Source organism: Nannospalax galili, unplaced genomic scaffold, assembly GCF_000622305.1.
Source record: "Nannospalax galili isolate Female #2095 unplaced genomic scaffold, S.galili_v1.0 scaffold11, whole genome shotgun sequence".
Taxonomy (NCBI): domain Eukaryota; kingdom Metazoa; phylum Chordata; class Mammalia; order Rodentia; family Spalacidae; genus Nannospalax; species Nannospalax galili.
The window spans coordinates 3628261-3652816 of record NW_008330735.1 but is presented as its reverse complement, the minus strand read 5'-3'; the positions used below and the strand labels follow the sequence as shown (position 1 = coordinate 3652816).

The window sequence follows — 24556 nt, the reverse complement described above, 5'->3', positions numbered from 1 at the left end:
CATGTTGCTTTTGAAGCTGCCAACGCCATGCCTTGGGCATACTTAAGCGCTCGGTAAACTTTTGCTGGATTAGCATTTGCTCATATTGGTCCCATTACCTGCGAGCCATTCTGATTCTCTATCTTCTGAAAACTCTTGTTCATTCTTTAAAGCTAAGTTCAGAAGCGCCCTCTGTGATGAAAGTGACCCTGACCTTCTTGGTTGACCTTTCCCATTCCTCCCTCCATCCTATGTTCAAATCTCAGGCATGCGTAATTTTTAGGAATTCTCTGTCTCCTTTTGTTAATTGTGAGTCACCAGTAGAGGTGTTAGCAATGAAAACCCTTCTATAAATGTCTAGTCTTCCTCACTTCCTCATTCTGCTTCCCTGCATAAAATAGGTTGCTTCCCCTCTATGTCAAGGGGAAATAATCACAGAGTAGGATGAAGTTTAAGAATACTCTTGGAGATGTCCAGTGCTGTGCAAATGTTAGAGGTGGCTGTCATTTTCTTGTTAGCATCTCATCCTTTCGTCGTCCTACATTAAAGACATTGAGATACATTTCTAGATCATGGATTAAGTTCTCCGATGTGGACAGGAATCCTCATACTCTTCGATTTGGCTTTGAACTTGCTGGTATTGCACCGATCATTTCCATTTTAACTCCCCTAGTCCCCTAGCCTGTCTGCATACTGTTTCTAGGAATCTTGATTCCAGCTGTCCCTGGGGCTTTTTGAATGACATTTCCCTGGCCTTTCAAGCTATGCGGAGACTTAGCTCTGCTTCTTGTCTATCACCCCACTCACTAAGTCCTCACATTCCCCTCCCCACCTTTGACTGATAAATTTTCATTATTGGTTTTTGTGTGAACGTCTTCAGGGTTCCCCTCTGCCTGACCGCTGTGGTCACTTAGTGATTACATGCGCCAGCTGAGGTAATTTATTCACTTTGTTTTGGTGTGAACATGTCCCATGGGGCTTGTAACTGCTGTAATCACTTGACCCTGGTGACTGTTAAATGCTTTAAACACAGTTATTTTAAATTTATAATTGTTTTCATTTAAAAAATCCCTTCTAGTAACTTAACTGACCTCGCTGTCAACGTGGCATTATGTTCAGGAAGAAGAAATGAAAATATTATGATGCAAATAATATAGTGGTCATCAGAGATGTGTGGCAAATCATTAGCTCACCCTACCCATTCTCACTTGGAGTCCAACAAGGCAGAAGAAAGGGAAGGACATAATTACAGCTCTCTCCTTGTAATTCAATACAGCCATTCCTGCCTACAGCCAGGCCTGTAGCCTAGGAATTGCAAAGTGGTGTGGAGTCCAAGGTGAAGTACCAGGCAGGCCTCATGAGGTCAGGCTCATTGTGTGTGTAGACAGGGCTTCTCAAGGACAGCTGATTAATGATTTCTAAATACACACTTTTTTTTCAATTTGAAATATTTGAAGTTTCAGAAAAGTTGCAGGAATCATACAGTGAACTCCCGTGTATCTGCCACACAGATGCCCTAGTTTTGTTGTGTTTGCTTTGCTCTCAGTTTTGTGTCTTTTTCCTGGTATGTTTGAGAATGCTGTGGCTATCATGATCATTTTCTCTAAACGCTTCAATAAGTCAGAAGAACACAGATATTAATTTACAAGCGTTCACTACATTGGTCAAAACCAAGAAATATGATCAATACAATCCCAGTATTGATTTACAAACCTTTTCAAATTTTGCCAACTGTATTGCTAATACTGTTCTTTTTGTGTATGTATGGGGCTGGGCATATATGTGCTACGGCACACATGTGGAAATCAGAGGACAACAGTGTGTGTCAGTCCTCCTCTTCCACTTTGAGACAGGATCTCTCTCTCTCTCTCTCTTGTTCAATGCTGTAGACGCCAGGCTAGCTGGCCCGTAAGCTTCCAGGGATTCTCCTGTCCCTGCATCCCAATTTATGGTAGGAACCCTGAGATTACAGAAAAGTGCTGCTATGCCTGGCTTTACATCAGTTCTGAGGATTCGAACTCAAGTCCTCAGGCTTGCACAGTAAACACTTTACCTACTGAGCCATCTCCCCAACTCCAATACTATTTTTCATAGACTTATTTTCTATTTCAGGATCCAATTCTGAACCATGCTTTGCAATTGGTTCTAGAAATGTAACTAACTCAAAATATAACCTCCACCCTTATTTTCTTAAGGAGGAAGCTAATGCAAACTTGGCCTTATAAAATTAGTATTTTTACTAATTTTATAAATAATAGATTTAAATATGTCTGTATATTAAGTGGCATGACAGGATAGGATGCTAGGTTAGTTGTTTTGTAAATACACTTGTTAGCTCATTTGCTCCTCCCAAATATAAGGAAGTAATTTTTAAATGCTTTTATTGATTTATTTTTATTTTATGTATATGAGTGTTTTGCATCCATATATGTATGTGCACCTCAGGTATACAATGCCTACGAAAGGCCAATATCCCCTGGAACTGGAGCTACCTATGGTTGTGAACCATCGTGTAGATGTTGGGAACTGAATCTGGGTCTTCTGCAAGAGCAACCAGTGCTCGTAACTGCCGAGTCATTTCTCTAGCCCTAAGAAGTTATCCTTGATCTGCAGCTACAGAGGGTGAAATTCAGAGAGGTGACTATGTCCTGAGTCAGGTAGATCTAAGGGTCAGTGTCTGTGCTCCCAGCTCTGCACTCAGCAGCATACAGGAGGATAAGGGTGGAACTCAAGGCTCCTAAGACTAGAGACCAATAGAGTGGAGCCATGTTGTATTTGCTTTGTTTCTTGTTCTTGCATTGCAGTCCAAGGTTAGAAAGTATGGAAATATTTTGGAGTTACTTAATGTAATTTTTGGCTCCTAAAGATGCTACCTGGTATCAAAACTAATTATAAAATTTGATAAAATTAGTAATAAAATGTCACACAAATAAAATTTGTTTGACAGAAGGCTGCTAGACTGATAACTAGCATGTTCTAAACCGTGAAATGAAAGTTACTTGATAATGGGTCTGATGGTCCATGAAACTTGGCCAAACAGGTATGCTGTGCATTCCTGGGCTAAGTGAATCCTTGTAGAAATCTGAAGGTACATTCCAGGGTTGTGAGTTGAAAGAATCTTACAAAGAGAATCACTGAGGAACAGTCATAGTTGAGGCCAAATAGGGAAAATTTCAGTTCAGAACACAGTATTACATCTTTATATTTGTTTTTATTTATTATTGGTTTTTTCTCTCCTATGTTTTTTTTTTTTTTCTTTTCAATTTGTTTATGGCAGGAAAGGGAAGGAAGCAGAGGTAGTTTTGCATTTTGGTTTTAAATACTCTGGTATTTTTCTAGTATGTTTTCCTGGTCAGGGCTGCTGTTTGTCCAGAAAGTGGTTTTGTGTAGAGTATGAAACAGTGTTCCCTGGGGTCCTGTGGACTGGTGCTTGGTGCCTGACGGATACCACCACCAATGCAAACATGCACAGAGCCTTCAGTCTTCTCTGTTAATAGATGTGTCCTCAAATGAATACATACTTTATTTGTTCACTGACACACATTTTTATCACCAATGTTTAGTTAATGTTCTTGTACTAGAGTTTGTTTTCTCATCTTACTTATTTTAAAATAAGGGATATCTAAGGCATTTGATTTTAGCATTTGTAATGTACATAAGAATAAAAATATGAAACTCCTAAATCAAAATGTCTCTGAATTTAGAAATTTAAAGAAGATTTTTTTTAATGATGTCCCAGGAAAGAACATCATTGGGAAGGGGGGAAGTTATTTACATTTATCAGCTCTGTTCACATTTGGAGTTTATGTTAACACCACATTTGGTGTGTCCAAAATAAATAATTAAGCAGCAAATTATAACATGCATTATTGATCTACCAGGTTTAGATGTTACTGTAGCAAGTTTCATATGCATTGTGAAATTGAAGCAAACTTTTCCCCCAGGCTTTTTAAAACTACTCAAATTTCAGAAATGGGGGGGGGGCAGGGAACCAGACAAACAACAATGAAAACCTCTTTTTTTCTCTTTTTTGATTTCAAGATAAAATTGTTCAGTAAAATAGTACTACCTTTCTTCTGGTCACATGCATGAGTCTCACTGATCCTTAGCTTCTGTGCTTGTTTCCTTAGTTTGAAAATAAGGTTAATAGGTACTCTATTAGTCACTTTTCTATTGCTGTGATAGAAGCACGGACCAAAACAACTTATAAAAGGAAGAGTTTATTTGAGCCTACAATTCCAGAGGAATTACAGTCCATCTTGGTGGGGAGGTATGGTGGCAGAGGTGGCTGGAGGAGGAGCAGCAGAAGCTACACTCTACATCTTCAAGCAGGCACAGGAAATGAGAGCAACTGGAGATCTGGCAATGCTTAAGAACTCTCTAAGCCCGCCCCCAGTGACATGCTTCCTCCAGGATAGCCACACCTTCTAAGACCTCCCAAAACAGCACCATCATCTGGGGACAAAATGTCCAAATATTTAGAGCCTATGGAGGACATTTTCATTCAAACCATCACAGGTATTCTCTCTGATTGTTTCCAGGAGACTATTCTTGGCTGCAAGCACAGCCATCTAATTATAAAACATAGAGCTGCTGGGGCTGGAGAGATGGCCCAGTGGTTAAGAACACCAGCTGTTCTTGCAGAAGACCTGGCTTTGAATCCCAGCACCCACATGGCAGCTAACAACTCTCTGTAACTCCAGTCCCAGGGGATCCAGCAGCCTCTTCTGTCCTCTGTGGGCATTGCATGACACAGATACACTTACCTACATACAGGCAATACAGGCATATACATAAAATAAAAATCATAAAATATTTTAAAAAACAAAACAAAAAAGCACAGAACTGCTAAGCTTGGATTCCTCTGTGCAATGCTGAGAATGAGATTATCTTAGTTCTTTATTTTCTAACTCTAAGTTTATAGTGTTACTCAGTTGTTTGGGATTTGGGACTTACCAGGCTCTATCCACATATTTTCCTCTATCATTTGAACTTGGAGCTGATAGTTAGAAGCACAGAACAGTGCTCGTCATGATGGTGATTGCGTTGGAGCTGGTAACTGTAGCAGTGTGCCAGAACTAATAGTAAGAATGCCTGGTACTCTGTGGCTTTGATGGAGACCTAGGATTCCAAGCAGAAATTTTAGTATTTTCACTATGTTTTCTTCATTGGATAAATCCATTCCTGGGCTCAGAAAGTAATGTAACTCCAAAGTTTGAAAGCGATTTGTATGTGATTAACAAAAATAAATCCTAAACTTGTACATTTAATACTGCATAGGTGAATAAAGCAAACATAATTAGAAATGAAATACATGGATGTCTTTTATAGTGCAGATATAAACTTCTTTAAGTTTTTGGATGTTCTGATTTTTTCTTTGAAATGCTGCCATGTGTGGAATAGTGGAAGGCAGGATTCTACCTTCTACACATGTGTGCATAAGCTTCTCCTATATCATCTCCTATACATACATCTAGTGTGATAGAAACTAAAAAGCACTTACCTAATCAAAACTTCAGATAAAGCAGGAGAGCATACAAGTAATAGCTAATTAAAAATGAGGATTTTTTAAAAGATGGATTTTTAATTATGTGTGTGTGTGTGTGTGTGTGTGTGTGTGTGTGTGTGTACCGGCATGTGCACGTGAGTGCAAGTACCCATGGGAGGCCAGATCCCATGAAGCTGGAGATACAGGTGGTTGTGAGCCACCCGAAGTAAGTGCCAAGATCTGAATTCCAGCCCTCTGCAAGAGCAATGTGTGCTCTTAACTCCTGAGCCATCTGTCCAGTCCCAGTAAACAGAATTTTATCCTGAAGCACACAGATGTGTGTGCCATAGCATCCTTTAGATATGAACACAGTGATTAGAGATCATACTGCCTTCCTAGAGTAAATCATATGCATACTTTATCTTTTTTATTTAAGATTTATCATGTTTACCACATTGCTAGTTGACTTTGTTGACTAATATGCATACAGAGATAACTTGTGAAGCGATCTGACCACAGACTCCTAAATTTTGGGAATTTTAAAGTCATATCATGATATTAGATATTTATACTAACAACTAAAGCTAGTATACACTGGTTTGCACAGAATCTCAAGTGGCTGTGGGGCAACTATATAGGGCCTGGCCATACACAGGTGCTACTAGGGATGACTGCTTACTGTTAATGGCTGGGACATTAATAAGACACTGGGCAGCAGTCAGAATGTATCTCAGCGAGCCTGCTGACTCTCTTTTAATCATATGTAGGAAGTCCAGAAAGGTTCCAGAGAGATGCTTGTGTGGGTCTTTGGGCTCCTTGATGGCCATTATCACCTTAGTTGGCAGATGTAAGTTTTTAACTCTTTCTCACCCAAGAGGGATATAGTTCTATGACAGTGCGCATGGATTTATTGCTTATGTGTCATTGTGCATGTGTGTGCCTTTGATTTTTATTATAAATGGCCCAGAGTGCACCTCAGACTGAAACTCTGTAGTACTCGATATGAAGAAGGAGCTGCATGTTAAGAGGGGTCATGTCTCTTGGTGATAGTTCATACATGGTTTTACTGAGGCAAATACAGAGACTCTTTTTCCTGTGGCAGGAGGAAGCAGGAGCAAGAAACTTGTCTTGAATGCCCTTTCTTTCTTTTTATCAGAGCTGGAGATTGCCTGTGCCCTCAGATCAAGCTCCATCCTTCCTCATTAATAATCTTTGAATCATCCATGGGGTAAGAAAACTAAATGGGCAAGGGCATACCCTAGACATGCAGGCCCATCCTCCAGCAGGGTTCCGATCACTTTCAGACTTGGACAATTCGGAGTTTCTGTGGTAGCTGCTTCATTGAATCTGCAGCGTATAGCGTGCTGTGCATCCGTTTTCAACATTTAACAAAGCTCTTCGGTGTTATTGGTTTTAAAAGTCCTTTCTACCCCATATGTATGTTTGACTCTTATCTTTTTTTATAAAATTTGTGCTGCTTGTGGTATTAGGAAAATATTCACGTTCATAATGCTGCTTTCCGATGCCCTGGTGCGAAATATGGATACACACCAACTAACAATAGCTATAAAAATGAAATCTTGCACAGAGCTGTGCCCTCCCTTCCTAGTCAGCAGGAACAATGCTTTTGGGGTTGAAAATGAGCTAGCTTAGTGAGGAGGTGGGTGATTGGAGTGGGAGGGTGGACAGTAGGGGGTGGGTGATAGCTGCTCAAGAAGAAAGGAGGGGGAGGTGCTACAAATTTTAGTATAATGCATAATGTTGGAAGAAATTTTATCCCATCATAAAGATTAGCAGGCTGTGTAATTCAATTTAAAATTGGTTGGCGTGTCCTGACTATTATGAAGCCCTTCTTTTTTTGTTTTATCACCATTCCATTATTTTATCTCATACTTTAGTATAGAATGGAGCATACAACCAAGCCATACAAAATCTCCTCCTGTGTTCCCACCTATTGGAAAAATTTTTATCGTAAAATGAGTTAAGAAAATGCCTGCTTAATTCAGTGCCTCCTTGTTTTATTTTTTTTCTTTTTAAGATGTAAAATGAATTTCTTCTGAGCAAGTAGCCATTGAGAACAAATTTATTTTTAAAGCATTTGCTGGACACAGGATTTGGAGCTCCAAATTCCAGCCTTAGTGCTTATCTCCAACATCGTGGGCATTACTGTGCTATTGAAAAACACAAAACGCAGTAGCTTATGTTAATGGAAGACTGACAGACCCACATCTGATTGCAATTACCCATACTGGGGGGTTAATAAATGTTCTTAGTATTACTGTCGTTATTTTCTTTATTACAAGAAAAATGGGCTGCTTCCTAAGCCTTGGCTGCATCCCGCTGCCAGCAGTGGTGACTTGCTAATTAACTGTTTGGGCTCCAGTGCTTGGTGAACTTTTCTCCGTTCTGTGTTCATGTTTGAGAAATGCCCAATCTGTTGACCAAAGTAGCACCAAGAAGAAATTAAATGAATGTCAGCAAACACTTATCCAAGTTCCCTTTTTTATGTAGAAGGGAAGAGCAGCTGAAATGATGGCAAAGAGATTTGGTTACAGGGCACAGTCTTTGGGAAATGAGCACACACACGCACTGCTTTCTTTTCACACTTTTTTCTTGTAGTAGAAAGAAATCTGAATTAATTTTCATGTTCTGAGAAGGATTCAAAGAAATATGGTGGAGAGTTGATCACATTGGCTGACTCTGATCTGTCAAAAGTGGCTCCCTGATGCTCTTTGTTAAGAGGCATCCTTCAGCCCCATCCAGACTCAGTGGGAGAGATGCTATGACTGATTGACAGTGTCTGCAGGGTGTGGTATCTCATGTACTGTGTGTTTGCTCTTACTGGTTTAGTACCAGTCATCTTTGATCATGTTTGTGCTCTCTGACTGTGATAGACAGAAACCTACCATGCCGAAAATATATGTCTTTAAAAAAACAACTCTTTATGGACAATGCATATTTTCAAAATCTTCATTATAAAGTTCCTTCAGTAGGTACAAACTTGGCTTGGTGAGATTGTTAAGTTTCCTTGACATTATAAGCTGTTTCATGATGTCTGTTAGTGGTGCTTCTCGGCATGTCTGTAGGGGAAAATTGAGGCTAGTCCATCAGCAAAACCATCAAGAAGATGAGAAAATAAATAGTTTTTAGGATGGGATGTAGAAAACAAATGAACTTTGGTATACGATCTTAAATACTTGAAGAATTAAGGTTATATAACAACTCTACTAGGAGTTAACTTTTGAAGCTTTTAAAGCATTTGTTTAAACTGAAAGATCTGGAGAAACTAGCCAGTTTAATTACCCTATTATAATCTTCAAATGTTGGACAGCTCAGTTTTCTGTGGCTGCTAGGTCCTAGTCTCAGGTGGTTAAAAACTCTGATTTCCAGAGTCTAGTTCAGATGTATTGAAGCACATTTTCTTCTGCAGGGTCCTGACAATTTGAGCTTTATGTACTCTCCTTAGCCAGTTCATGCCCACTCCCTTGCTCATGATCCCCCTTGTTATGGTTGCATTCACGCTCTGTCATTCGCCAGGCCATTCTATGTCATGCCATCTTTGTCATGAGCTCTATAGACTTCACTTACTTTGTCTGTAAAAAGCAGGTGACACTTCTTTAAACGGTTGTAAAGACTGAACAGGTTGGTGTGTAAAGGTTTTGGGCTGGTCCTGGATGATATTGTATGTGTTGTGTCTTAACTTCCTAATTGCCATCCTTGTCTGATTTCATTTATAAGGACTCTGTATATCTTGCCAGAGGAGCATATTAAATCATAGTATCTTACCAGGCTTTTTTAATGGAGACTAGGAGATAAACAAGGTTCTCTGTTTTGTTGAAATATTATTAATTGAGCTTATGGAAGTGCAAATGTAAGTTAAATCAGTTAGGAAACTTTTGGCTTAAGCAAGACAGGATTTATTGTCTCATAACAAGAAATCTGCAGTGAAGACTTTTTTTTAACACCCACTTCCCAGATAGCACCCTCCCACAGCCTCCCTCCCCCCACTAGAGCCCTTATTCTCTGATATCCCTGCTACTATCTGCTGTGTTGTCAGCACCCCAGCCCTTCCCCACTACTTGCCCTTCTGGTGAATCTAGTCAGCCTATCTAGAGGTCTTTGTTTTCGGAAGGCCAGCTGTTCCTCATCTAGCAGTAATCAGTTGTCAATATTCCTTTAGATAAGATTGGGGTCTGCTGTTCATTTTCCCAGTTCTATGCTGGGTTACTGTCTGGGAGTAGAAGGTATCGCCTATCTGGCATTGTTGCTTGTTATGTAGCCTTCAGCTATACATATGGACTCTTAAAAATTATATTGGCCCCTTTAATCTTTGGTTATACTTCCCTTTTGGGTGTTTAAGGCCATACAGTTGGTCCAGATAAACCGATTTATTTTTACTTTTAAGGTTGAAGACTTTTTGAGGATCTGGCTACCCCAGGTTTTCCTTTTTTTGGTTCTCTAAGAACCAGGTTCTCTAGGTCTTCTCACCTGTCCTCTTAGGTCAGCCTTGTCCCAAAGGTTGGAGAGTGACTAACAAACTTTCAAACATAGCATGACAGTATGACAGTGTTTGGCAGAAGGAGGGCAATTCCCTTCCATAGGTTTCTTTGTGTTGGTGATGAAAATCTCCTAGAAGCCCTTCAGCTGACTTCCCCCATGTCTCAATGGACAGGTCTGGATGACAGGTACTCCTAAACAGTCACTGGGAGGGAAGCAAGCTTGCTGCCTAATCGATATCCAATAACCAGGGTCTAAGATCAGCACTACCTATCTTGAACACATGGCTTCTCAGAGGAAAATGAAAACATGATCAAAACTGGGAGACTGTATGATGGCAGGTTCAGGTAGGCCATGACCAGCGTCTGCTTCAAGAATCCAGTAATGTCTTTGCTGGATACCTTCAGAGTAGCCTGTATTTTCCTAAAAACATGGAGTCTATTTGGTGAGACTTCTGTAATTTAATATCATGGTATGGTATATCTTGGCCATTGCGGCCTTGGACGACATTTTACAATACCACATTTATCATTTTATTTCCTGTCTTCAAAAAAAATCGTTTATTTACTTATTTAGCGAGTGTACTCATGTTCATGTACATGTCTACCACGGTGTGCATGTGGAGGTCAGAGAAATCTCTTGAGAATTGGTTCTCTCCTTCCTCCATGTGATCAGGTTTGGCAGCAAGTTCTTCTACCAGCTGAGCCATCTTGGCAGCCCTTTCTAGCTTTATCTTGATTTGTTTTTACTATTTTTCTTTTCCTTTCTTTTCTTCCTTCCTTCTGTTTCATCTCTTGTCAGTACCATAGAGCAATCAACAGGATCCTTCTAATAGACCAGACAGTGAGGTTTTTCCAGTACAAATGAGTGAGAAGGGAAGATTACAGTCTCGTTTTGCAGTTGAACTCCAAAGATCTTGTGAGGCAAAACCCATCATTAAGTATTATTTGAAGCTTAACCTTCATCCTCTCTCATCCATCCATCACTGGCATGTTGAGGTTCCTGAAGACAGCCTAGAAATATCCTTTTAATAATTCCAGCTGATTTAGTGGTTACCATCATTGATCATTAAGAATGGGAAAGATTCTTGTTTGGAACCTGAGCCCACCAATCCAGCATAACAAGAACCCCTTGGTAGAGCTGCTGAAAGAGAGACCCTCACATGGATCATCTCACTGTTCCTGTCTAGCTATTTGAGCCCATTCCTTTTATAGATGAACTAGGCTCATGTGAGTAGACTAAGGACTCCTGCTTAAGGACTAGAATAAAAGTAGGTCAAGTGGCTTCTCTTCTTGTGCCTTGCCAAGGTAATTTTTGTCTAAATGCTAGAAGAAAGTGCAAATACAGATAGTGTTTTTCCTTTGGGTCATGGCCTGAGGAATCAGATGGCTAAGCTGGATACTGAGAGCTAAGTTAAAGATATTCCTTATATAATTATGCTGACCAGCAGGTTTAAAAACAACTAGCAGGTGTGGCTGTGGGACTCAGTCCTTATAATACCTAGAAGGTTTACACAATTCAGCTGTTAGGGTAGAACTGGTTCGACTGTGTTCTAAGAACCTCAAGAGGTAGGAACTGGGTGTTGCAGGCCAAAGCTGTCCTCTTCCTCCCCACCTGCAATCTGCCTGCATTTTCACTTTTGTCTTTCATCCGAGTGCCCTCATAAATTTTTTCTTTGAACACAGTTTTCCATGAATCCTCCCTTGTGCTCCACCATGCAAACAAAAATGATCTTGTTCTGGGGTAAAATATAGGGTCGTACAATGCTTATGTGTTATTACTCATGTTGCCTTTGGACAACTGAGAGAAAAACCTCATCAAGGTCCCTGAACACCTGAGCTGTCATGAACTAGCTGTGGAAAGTCAAGGGTGGACAAGTGGAATGACCATAGAAGTGAACCATGGAACCAAAGGGTAGCTTGGGGGCTCTATGCTAGTCATTACACACATCACAGGGCATTGTGGTGCTACCTGTTTGATACCTTTTTTTCCAGCCATTGTGTTATGACAAACCTCAAAGGTAGAGCCCAAGAAAGTGTGTATGTTGGCTTCCTTGAACTGCATGCATCAGACCATCTCTGGACAACAACTGACTCACATGCACGTGCTCAGCCATACCTCATTCCTTACTTCCTCACAGTTGCCTCAATATTAGAGGCTTAGTATGCTGTCCTCACTATGATGGAAAGATGAATAAACACACTTTAGAAAGATGTTTGAATGCAAGGGCAACCCTTAAAAAATGTAACCAACGAACCATAAAAGATTACTGTGTCTGAGCGGTTTTTTTGAAAACAGAGTTTAAAGGAGCTATAGGCTTGATATACTGTTTTAACGTCTCTGCTCTGTGTGGATGGCCGGGCTTCCAGCCTTTTTACTGTATGTTACATAAGATTAGGGAAGTAATTTTTTTTTTTTGGAAATAAATCTTTTACGTAGCTCTACTGATCTTTGCTAAAAGGGTGGACACACAAAATATGTTGCCAGATTCCCCTCAAGCGTGTCTTACTTAATTGTCTATCTCAGTACTTTCCTGTTAACTCTCTTTTGTTTAACCTGTGAATTCCCTTCCAAGCATGGATGTAAATCTAAGAAATGATAGTCTATATTTGCCTCTCTCTATGTCTGTGGGTCTCACCAGAGTATAAGTCTAACAAGGATGGATCTGCTTTGCCATTTTGTGCAAAATTATTCTCAACCATCACCAAACACACTGCCTGTCAAATCCTGGAATGCCAGAAAATGTTAGTCGAGTGTTGTAGGAAGATTGTGATCTTCTATGAACACGATGAGACTCTGTTTCATTATAAAATCTCATCCTGACTTTTGAGAAGGTCTGAGATCTAATGGGATTTGATGGGATCTAGTTGGATTTCTTTTCTTAAAAGGGGCTAGAATTGAAAAGTATATTGAAACCTGACTTTGCAAGATACAAGTCAAAAAGAAATAAAAGTAAGAAAAAAATATGGGCTGGGGAGATAGGTGATGTGCTTACTGCACAAGAATGAGGACCTGAGTTTGGCTCTCCAGTACCCATGTAAAAGCCAGGCATTGTAGAGCATGACTATTATCGCAGCTCTCAGAAGTGAAGACATATGGATCCCATGGCTGACCAGTCTAGCTAATCACTGGGTTCCAGGTCCAGGGAGAGAGCCCGTATCAAAAAATAAGATGGAAAGTCTTATAGGAACATAGTACTATCAATCTGTGACCTCTACGTACACATGTACACACAGGTGAAGCATTACTCCCCCACTCCCATACACACACACAAACACACACAAAGTAAGGAAAATGAGACTTAAGTCACAAAGCAAGTGAGTCTGAGGATTAGAGTTGAAAATAAAATGTCACATGACAGAAGTAAAAAGTAAAAATGGTTTAACTGAAAACTGACCTTCAGCCAGACCAACTTTATGAGTTTTCAATGGGTTTGAAAATCTCTCCAGTTTTCAGTCAAAACACTCCAAAGGAATTCGATTTAAAAAAATCAAAGTAACTTCTTTTCAAAGAAACCTCTGATCTCCATGTTTAGTGTTTTGAGTCAATGATTTTAGCTGTTGGTCAAGGAGGAGCTACAGTTCTCTTTGAGGAGAATAATCCAAGTAAAATATGAAAGTTGGTATTTCAGAACCATATAGACATGAAATTTTGTCCTCCAGGTAAGCTCCATGTTATAACAACTTAGAAACTGTCGCCATCTAGACCTTTGATAAACCGCTTGTCTTTGAAAGGAAGCAGGAGCATCATATTGGTTGAACATAATGGAATGTAGCCCTAATACTAGTAGCTACTGATACAGAAAAGAAAAGGGGCTGGAGAGATGACTCAGTGTTTAAGAGCACTGGCTGTTCTTACAGAGGACCTGGTTCAGTTCTCAGTTCCCAGCTAACAACCATCAGTAACTCCAGTTCCAGGGAATCCAATGCCCTCTTCCAGCCTCCACAGGCATTACATGACATGGGAGCACTTTTGTGCAGGCAAAATACTCAAATACATTAACAACAAATAAATAAGTAAGTAATTTTAAAAGAAAAGTAAAAATTAGGATGCTGGTGTCAAGGAAGATCTTTACTTTTTTATTTTATTACCAATATTTTATTAATTGTATCAGAAGAAGAAGAAAATTTTGGAAGAACAGTGGCTGGATCAGGAAGGTCATTTCTATCACTTACATTTACTCTGATCTAAACTCCCAGTTAAAGTGCTTGAACTGATGCCTTTCATGAGTCAAATGAAAGAAAATGGCCATAACCCATAATATTTGAGGCTAAAATAGAACAGTAGGATGTGTTAGTTAGATTTTCATCACTGTGACACATGTCTGAGAGGAACAGATTAAAGGAAGAAAGGTTTATTTTGATTCCTGATCTCAAGAACTTGCAGTCCATTGTTATACAGTGTCATTACTTTGGGTCTGAGCAAGGCAAAATCTCATGGCAGTAACAGTATATGGAAGGGGAAGTTGTTTGTCCCATGGTGGCCAGAGAGTAGAGAGTAAGAGATGAGGACAAGGTATATCTTTCCAGGACATACCCCAGTGACACAATTCCCCCAGCTACGTCCTACCTCCCAGTAATGCTGCTGCCTGATTGTGAGTCTATTAAGAGATGAATCCATTGATAAGGCCAATGCCTTCAGGATCCAGTCACTTACCAAAGGCCCATCATCTGGCAACTAAGTCCCTAACACATGAGCCTTTAGGAGGCATCACAGATTCAAATCATAACAGAGAGTATCCAAAGAATGAAATTTGATCTGTCTTCAGTGTCTGAGATAAGAGATTTGTGACATGCCTCTTATATGGTTGCATAATGCTTAAACCTAGTAGTGGATTAAGTTTTAGGAACTTGTCCTCGGGATCGCAGAATGATCACAGTCTTCAAAAAAATCTCTAAGTTTCTCTTAACTAAAATCTTGTGATCTGTAAAGCAAACATTATGAATATCAAAAATTGGCCCTTCCTTGGTATAACACAGTACAAGAAGAGAGAGGACTGGCTGCAAACTCAGGCATTGCTTGTTGCAACTAAGTCATTGGATAAATTTGGTGGAGCCATGTAGTTTTATAAGGTCTCAGTTTTCTGTTCCGTAGAAGGAAAGACTCTGATCTCTGAGGTCTCTGCCAGTTTAGAATTTCAATAAACCTGAACTTCAAGTTGAAGAGGTCAACAGCATCCTGCTGTGCCTTGATTTTCCTGTTGGAAGTGAAAGGAAAGAACTGGCCCTGCACATAAATTAGCACAGATTCTTTCATCTGACCTAGTGGCTTGGGGGCCTGAGAAGATGCACACACATGTCCTGCATGGGCCTGGGCAGTGGCTTATTTGTAAAGAGTAGCCTCTACAAAACAGCTGTCAAAACAGCCATGATTTGTCTGAGAGGCCTAAGGGTGAAAATTTTCAGATGCAGGGATACATTGAAAAAGAAATATAGACACCTTCTTCACATGGTCATGCCATTAACTCCATTGATTCCAAATCCCAAGAACAAAAGATGGAAAATTTTCTAAACAATGTAATTGCAATCCTAGCACTGAGTGGAGTATCAGAGACTCTCAACAGATCCCTTGGGCTTGCTTGCCAGCCAGTGTAGCCAACCAGTGTAGCCAGCCAATGAGCTGTGGATTGAATAAGAGACCCTTGTATTAAAAATAAATAATTAAGATGGAGAGCAACTGAGGAAGACACTTGTCTTCTTGCCTACACACACACACACACACACACACACTTAGCTGAGTATGGTAGTATGAGCCTATAATCCCAGTACTTAGGAGGCTGAAGGAGGAGGTTGGTGAGTTAAAGCCCAGCCTGGAATATATAGTGAGATCCTATTTCTAAAAACATTTTTCAGATTTAGTTTCTCAATAGCAAGTGAATGCTATACCTCAGAATATATATAGTTGGTGGCATCTTAGACTAACATATCGGTAGAATTTGTAACACTTTAAGGCCATGTTGAATACAGACTGAGGTACAAGCTAATCATATCCAGATGATTCTAGTCAAGAAAGAATTCTTCATTCATTCATTTGATAATTATTGATGCCTGCTTGAAATGTGAAGATGCCGAACTCTTCTACAGCCCACATTAAAGAGCATGAGCTCTGTAAAGACATTTGCATCCTGTGGACAGAAAGCTCTTTACAAGTCTAGAGCTCAAAAGGCAAGTGAAGGAGAAGCTGGCAAGGGCAGATTACAAAGCATCTCCATACAACCCTGGGGAGTTTGGCTTTTTTCCTGGAAGCAACCCTAGAGGATAAGGAGGACTTTGAAGTGGGTGAAGTGTGTGGAGAGAGTAGCACAGTTATGGTTGGGTTTGTGTGTTGATCACCCAGTTTTGTGTGGAAGGCCCAAAGCCATGCATAGAAAGCCTTCTACAAGGTGTGTTCCCTTCTGCTAAGGATGTCATGAATCAATACCAGACTAGGTTGCTTAAACAACATTTGTCTTACAGTTCTGAAGCCTAGAAGCCTAAGTTCAAGGCAGAATTTGGCTTCTCCTCAGGTCTTTCTCCTGGGTTTGCAGATGTTTGTCTTTATACAGTGTCCTCATAAGGCCTTTCCTGTCTGCATTAGCATCGCTGGTGTCTTTATGCTCATATTTCTTTTTGAAGGGCATTAGTCTAGTTGTGTTAAGGCCCATTCCAATGTCCTCATTTCAACCGAATCATCTCTTCAAAGGCCTTTTCTCCAAGCATGGTTGTGTGTATGTGTGTCTGTGTGTGTGTGAATATAACACATGTTTATTTATTTGTTTTTGAGACAGGGTTTCTTGTAGTCCCAGATGGCCCTAGAACTTGCTATGTAGACCAGGCAGACTTTGATCTCAGAGGTCTGCCAGCTTCTGCCTCCCAAGTCCTGGGATTAAAGTCATGAGCCACCACACCCAGCCAGAATGTTCATATTTTGAAGTATAGAAAGTGAAGGCCTTTTCATATGAATTTGAGGGGGACACAATTTGGGTCATCACAGAAGTAAGTCAAAACATTGGAGATTTTCATACTGTCTGAAAGAGATAGGTAGGTGAGAAGGTATGGATGCATGTGAGAAGGCACAGACAGTGATATGTATTGAGAGAGATAATTCAAGGCAAAGGCAGGGTCTGCTCATTTCACTTCACATATCTGAGTGCAGGTACCCTCAAAGAACAAGGGCCCTCTGCTTTTTAAGTTCATTTAACTGAATGAACCACCATGCTCAGCGGATAGCACATTCTCTAGTACCTACATTCCCTAAAATATTGTGAATGATTTAAAACACAGCCTTAACTAATACCTTATCATTATGCATACCTCTTATGAGAAAAAGGGGTTTAGGAAGATGCCATGTAAGCTTATCTCCTGAATGATAGGTAGGCCTTAAGACGCTGGTGGCTAGCTCTCTAAGAAACTGGAAAACTCTGGAAAGAAAGGAAGATGGGGAAGTGACAGAGACCGCCAACTCCACTTCCAGAAACCTTGGGCCTCAAGAAATGTTTTGCTGCTTAGGAATGTGCATTGCACACTTCCAGAAGGGAGTTGAGGCATCAGAGCTTAGGATTTTTTTCCAAGGAGACCACATTGGAACCATAAGCCAGTAGAACCGAATCTCACCTGCAGGAGCCTCTGATTTTACACATCTCCTGAAGTCTTCTTGGAGTTCTGATTAAGTGCAGTTCTTATTAGTAGAAATCGATGCAAGTTGCAGGGTAAGGAAAAGCAAAACCAGAAGAAGAAATAACTGTGGCCTTCACCTTCCCTATCTTAGGACGGTCACCACTGATCAAAGTAGCCTTCCCTGCGAGGTTTCTGTGTGAATTTTATCCTTGAAATGCTTCATTAAAATTTTGAGCTATAAAATGGGAAAAGTCAATTTTATTGGATCCTAAATTCTACTCTCTGCAGCTTCCTGTCCAGAGTGCAAATTATTAAAATTGACGTAGGATGTGTGTGCAAGATAATATCCCCTTTCGTAGGCATTTCTCTAAATTTCAAGATACTCCACGGAGTGAATTAGATTTACAGGGCGTGGGGACTCTGAAAAGAAAATAGAATTGTGTATTGATGCCTTCAGAAATATTATTTGATGGCAATAAAATATTCCTTGAAATTCCCTTCAGAGGGGAGAAAATGGAGTTTGTTTGCAGTAATTGCATTTTCTAGCATTTGCTCTCACACTCTCCAATATAAGCCAATTGGAACCTGTGATTTGGTTTTGCTTATTGGCAAAAGTACCATGTAAATTGATCTGTGATGCATTTAAAGAAGATGCTTTGAAAGTTTGGAAATTGAGATGGCTTTTTCTTATTAGATTTTGAGAGTATTAGGGTTCATTTCTATATTTTAGTCTAATGTAATATTAGCCAAATATGTTCTTTTTCAATTTAGTTTTAATCAAGTTCTAGAAGACCATTTTCATCTAACCCCAGCGGTGCTGTTAAGGCAGAGATTTTATTTCCACTGTCAACCTTCCACTCTGCCTTCTGCCGCCCAGCACCTAGGAAGCCCTGTGCATTGAAACTGCGCATTCATCTGCCCAAATGTTATTTGAGCACACAAGAAGAATATCAGTGATTTTAAAAGGATATTTTTATTCCTATTTGCAAGATTAAGGAGGGGTGAATCTAAAGTACTTCTAAAATAGTTATTTCTCTTAAAAGATATGGCCTTTATGTCTTATGTTGTTTTATTTAATCTGATCTTCACCATACTTAGTGATGCAAAAGGCAAGCACACAGACTTTGAATTTGTTCCACTCTTTATTCAGCAGAATAATTGCCACTTACTTATAATCATTGCTAAGAGGAACACCTTTCTCTTGGTTGCCTTTGAGAAGCTTTGTGGGGGGAAAGAGCCAACATACTTTTCATCTTATCATAGAGCCTTGTCGGTAGACATTTCTGTGTTATTAAAGGTATTTATCGAATAGTGTCTTAAAGGGGAAGAGAAAGAAGTAGGAGATGAGCTGTTTATCCCAAATGAAGCTATAATGTGAAACAAAACAGGAAAAAGAAAGGCTAGCCTGATCTACAGAGTAAGTTCCAGGCAGCTGGAGCTACAGGGAGACCCTGTCTCAAAAAGACCAAAAAACCAATCATCATTATCTTTTGTGTGTCAGGTATTGTGTTTGAGGTTTTTTTTTTCTGATTTGGCTAATTTTCGTGTCCACTTTGTAGTGCAGATTCCACTATTGTCCTTTTCGTCTGGATGAGTAATATCAGGGTTAAATAGTATGTTTTCAATTTGAGTTTCACATAAAACTTCCTTCCACGTTTTCTTGGCCATTCCTCCAGTCTCAGGTCTGTGTGGTTCCAAAGCCTGTGCTCTTTCTTCTAAGCCTTATGTTTATAGATCCCCACACTCTTCAGAGGAAATAAACATGCACACACCTGGTTGAGATGATACTTGATAATTTCTTCACCAGTTTTTCTTGGGGCTGTCCATTGAAACTGATTTGGATCCAGCTTTCTGTAGTGGGATGAAGTAGACCAAAGGGCCTTTTGGAGGTAGTTTACTCTGACTAAATTTGTTGCGTGTGTTATAAATGTTCCTGAACAACCCGAGACCTCCATCTATAAGGAAAAAGGCTGGATAAAATAAACAGTGGACTATACTGCCTTATGACTGCTGGGTAGTGGGACATGAGTATAATAGGAGTTGAACTTCAGTCAGAAGACACCACTGTAGTTTCATGTGTCCCATATACCATCGTGGTCTGGGTGGTAATTTAGAGATACTCGGTTTTAAACAAGGAGGAGTCTGTGATTACATTTACCACCTCATGGTGTCTTTACATACATATGGGTATAGATAATGTGTGCATGCATATGTGTAGGTTATATAAGTTACTTTGGAATACAGTTATGCTTGAAACAAGAATGCATATAATAAACCATTTTCTGGGTAACAGGAGCATCTCTGAATTGTTTTCATGGTCTCTAAAATTTGTGGGCACTAAAGGCTGCTGTCATGGTTTGCACTTTCCAGTTATGTCACTAGACATTGGTAAACTGATGATTATTCAGATCAAAAGAGCACCTTCTGGGGGCAGGAATGGACTTTGGTTTCCTTTGTGTGAATCAATGCTTGTAACATCTTTAGTTTCTTAGGAGTTTCATTATAAAGGAGGTTGAGGAAGACCAGGGAGACTTTCAGCTGTGTCTTTGTACACTCCCTTAATTCCCGAAATGGACTCTCAAGCTTTCATTCAGCCTTCCGTACGTTCTCCTGGGATTCTGGCTCAGTCCTGACATTATTGTAATCTAGTTTTCTGTGTTTAATATTTCTTAGACTTGGTTTCCCATTGCAAGCATGGAAGAAACCCTAATGCATGAGTTTCAGAGGAGAAGGTAGCAGTCTCAACCTGCTGTGTGGCTCCATCAGCAAGTGTGAGTATTAACGTGAGAGTTGTCAGGACTTGTGAAAATTAATGGAGCCTGACGGGGGACAGACTGAGGTCAGAGACAGAGCTTGCCCTGACAGAATGTTTCTGGTGGTTTTGCAGCTGAGGCAAGTGAGTGCAAATACAGAGCCAAGAGGGATTCCTGGAGGTCCGTGCATTCATTTAACAAGCAGGCAGTAGGTGCCAACTGCCAAGCACTTTCCTAGGTACTGGAGGTGCCACGGAGAAAGGTGGTTTCTTGCCTCCTTGTCTCTGACAAAGCTTGCTTCAGACTGGACTCGGCCTTCTTTTGTGATCTGTGCCCAGTAATCACCAAGCAAGGAATCCAGAAGAAATATCTCCTTAGGCCATCCCCGAGCTCATTTCTTCTACCCTCTCAGCCACTGCTGTTATTCTTTTTCCCTTTCATCTTCCTGCAGAATTTTCTGCTTGGCCAGTTTTCTGACTCAAGTTATTCTTATTCAGGCCTCAGTGGAATAGAGTCTTCAAGACTTTGAACATTTTCTGTGGTCCTCCTGGAGTCACAATATTAAAAATATAATAAAAATTTAAACAGGAAAAATTTCCTCCTCTTATCCATTTTGTGGGTATCACAGGCTCCCCTGCCAACCCCTGGTGTCAGGGATCAGTGTTCTAAAACAGGTCCCTGCCACTGCCCCAGGAGGGCTGAAGTTTTCAGGAATGTGGTCAAACCGCAGTCTATTAGTATATCGCCTTTGTGCAGAAATAATCCTATGATAATAGGACTATACTTACTATCAATTGGATTCTTTGTAATCCTACAAAGTGAACTTGTTTTCTAACACATTAGACCAAAAGGTGAGCATGAAGGTTGTGCTTGTAAGTCTGATTTTCCTAGACTCCTGGGAGCCATTGCAAGGTGTTCTGTTTTGACTCTCATCTCTATTTCTTCCCTTCCTGCTAAGAAGCGATCTTTATTTACTGGTAATCTTACTGAACCCGCCAATAACCTTGGTTTCCTCATACATTTTCAAAATCTCTAGTTTAGGAGAATAGAGAGAAGTGTACATAGGAATTGGGGATTTTAAGATTTGTTAATAGGGGGCCAGAGAGATGGCTTGGTGGTTAAGAACTCTGGCTGCTCTTGCAGAGGACCCAGGTTTGGTTCCCAGCGCTCACATGGCAGCTAACAGCTGTCTGTATCTCCAGTTCCAGGGGATCCGATGCCCTCTTCTGCACCCCGTGAGTATTGGATGACACGGGTGCACTTACATACATGTAGACAATATACATGTAAAATAAAATTAATAAAAACATTAAAAAAAATAATAAAATAAAATTTGTTAATAGAACTAGGTTTTCTTTTACAGATGGAAACCAGCTAGCCATGATGGTGTTGGATGCTCTCTCCCTCTGCTGTGTGCTGAGGTTTCCCTTAGCTTTAGCAGAAGAAAATAAGGGATCACAATCAATTAGCTTTATTAAGTAGTTCCGTGATGAGAAAGGAAAGCAGGACTTGGGGAAGGTGGCTTTGTCATTAGGTACAAACAGATGAGTCATTTTGGTTGCTCTATTTCCCATAATGCCAAGAGGAAGGAAGAGTGTTGGGCAAGCCCATGTGGTAGGCAGATGCCCTGGACATGTGAATTGCTGAAATACCTTATTTAATGATTTATGGCAGAAAAATAGGCTGCAGTTATATGATACTTAATTTTGAGCCATATTAATTTTTACTGAGGGCAAGCTATCCTGGGAATGTTATTTGTCCAGATTCTGCATGTTCACTTGAAAATGGTACACACGTCCACATTTGGACTGTTGTCTATTACTTTTCCACCTACTCTCGTTTACTGGATACCCCCCCTCTCTAGCCCCTGTAGGCGTTTGGGTTTATTACTTTAGAATTCGTTCTCTTGCCCAAGTTTCATCCTACTTTCTGTACTACACCCAAGAAGTTTTAAAAATCCTGGAGTCACACACAAAGTTCATCTCCTGTTCTTTGAGCAGGTTCCCAAATTCTCCTGGGGGCAGGCAAGAAATGACACCACCAGCTGCAGTTAAATTAAGGGAATGCATTAATTGAGCCAAGATGTATGTTGTATAGCACGAGGCTGACACTGCTTCTCATGTCTTATGAAGAAGCATGTGACATAGCCAGAAAAACATCTAGAATGGAGAGTTCTGTTTCATGGTGCAAATAAAAGAACCATACAGCCTAGAACTAGAGAAAAGATCACTGTAAAGGCAAGCGCCGTCATACTCACCTTTAATCCCAGCACTTGGGAGGCAGAGGCAGATCTCTGTGAGTTCAAGGCTAGTCTAGACAGCATAGCAAGTTCTAGGCCAGCTGGGGCTAAGACCAAAAATAAATAAATAAATAGATGAATAAATAAATAAATAAATAAATATTACAGTAGATAAGGAAATAGCATAAGAACTCACATGACAGGTGGACCTCAGCCAGACCTTATTAGGCTCTAACAAACTATGATTTATATGAAGGGATTTTGGCTGGGAGGCAAAAGAACTAGACTCCAGTTCCACCTATGCTACCAGTGTAGAATATAACTGTGTAGCAAGCACTTTGGCACTGGGTCTCTGTAGCCGTACAGTGAAGTTGGGTGAATCATGTTTTTTTATTTCATTTTTTTTCTTTTTTAAAGCCAGAGTTAGCTTTCTTAAAATTATTTTTTTTCACAAATTCAAAGAATATGGAGCTATCCCAGTAAACATAAGAGTAAATTCCTCCCCTCAGGCCCCTGGTTTCCTCCTGCACCTTGCTTCAGTTCTAGGTAGACCTCATGTGGCCTAGCTCTCAAACCACTAGGCAAGACTGTCTTGAATCACTCTCCTGACCATGTGCTGTGACTGGTGGGAGCCACTCTGGGGGCATATTCAATGTCCAGAGTGCTGCAAAGAGGGGTGCAGTTTCTATGTTGGCTTTAGCCTTGCAGAGGTGAGCACAGCTGAAGATTTCAGGCTGTTCTGGATGGTGTCAGTATTCTGTTTTTTGCTACATGCTCATAGACTGAGAACCCCCACCAGGCACTAAGAAGAAGTCAGAGACATTTCAAGTGAGTAGAAGCTGTTAAGAGAAATGGAGTCTGGATGTCATCCATCTTGGGCTAGACTGTTCATCTGTGAGTGAGAGGCCATGACATGGGCACCTGGGCAGAAGGAGGAAAGAAGTAGTATGGTAGGGCAAGTTAGGATCACCTCTACACAGGGTGGCACTGGGTAAAGGCTGGGGCCTCCAATTCGCCTCCCTTTATCTCAAAACCCAATGGCCTTATTGGCTCTGATAATACTCATTGATTACAGGGATATTGGATCACTGCAAGATTCTGCCAGAGTTTCTTTTGCATTTTCTGATGCCTTTCTTTGAGAGTCATGGCACTGTGCCTGGCCCTAGGGAGTGAGAGTGATCTGATTTGTGAATAGAGCAATGGTTTCGTGGATGGCGGTTGGAGGGGTAGTCTCCATTAACAGAAGTGACAGCATAGCTAATGCCCATCGAGTGACTGGAGACTGTCAGGAACTGTGCAAGATCTTGCTTGGTCCTCGCTAAAGCTCAGAGGTACTGTTATCACTTTTTCCTACTTATATTTTAAGAAACTGTAGTTTGAAAGGCATTAGCTAGAAGTTAGCTGGCTAGATCAGATGTTGAGGGAACAAAATAAGACACTCCATGAGAACTTAAACCTGGAAGATGATGTGACACTGGTTGCATTTGGTCACAGCCTGGAATGTCAAATCTAGTTTCTGGATTCTAAGGAAGCTTTTGGCAGCTCTTGCAGAAGCTCATCATATCTCTAAGCAAATATGAATTGTGTGCCTGCCACCAGGAAGTATTTTTGAGAAACAAGGAACCACAAGCCATGATCCAGCCTTCAAGTCAAGGGGAGACAAGTCACACATGGAAAACAAAACTGAAAACTGGAAAAGCAATAGTGACCGTGTATCAGCCGTTTACCACGCACGAGATTTCGAAGCTTTAGCTCCTAATATCTCTGCTCTTATCACTCTGAAACCATAAGGCGGCTGTCCAAGGTCATACAGCTGATACATGGTGAAGCATGCAGGACCTCTGCTCATTAACTCCATGCTTCTCTATGATCCAAGTTGGAACAGTTTAAAAATTGAATCTTAAGAATAGAAATGTGAAAAGTACAGCAAGACAACCGTAAGTAGTTTCTGAAGATGTAAAGAGGAAGGAGAGGGTCATGGAGTAAATGTCAAGTGAGATGGGAT

The 24556-nt window shown here is 40.5% G+C and overlaps 1 protein-coding gene across 6 annotated transcripts in view; it reads left to right on the top strand.

The window, feature by feature from the left end:
- The window catches only part of Mpped2 (metallophosphoesterase domain containing 2), a 183869-nt gene that overhangs the window by 66153 nt on the left and 93160 nt on the right, over positions 1 to 24556 (top strand). The window contains exon 3 of one of the 6 annotated variants that reach the window (XM_029555145.1): positions 20233 to 20330. The exons of 4 other annotated variants lie outside the window; for them this stretch is intronic. The gene's annotated coding sequence lies outside the window, so the exon portion shown is untranslated. Of the gene's footprint in view, positions 1 to 6663; positions 6696 to 20232; positions 20331 to 24556 lie in introns of those variants that run through there. One more of the 6 variants, XM_029555151.1, reaches the window with a different exon arrangement.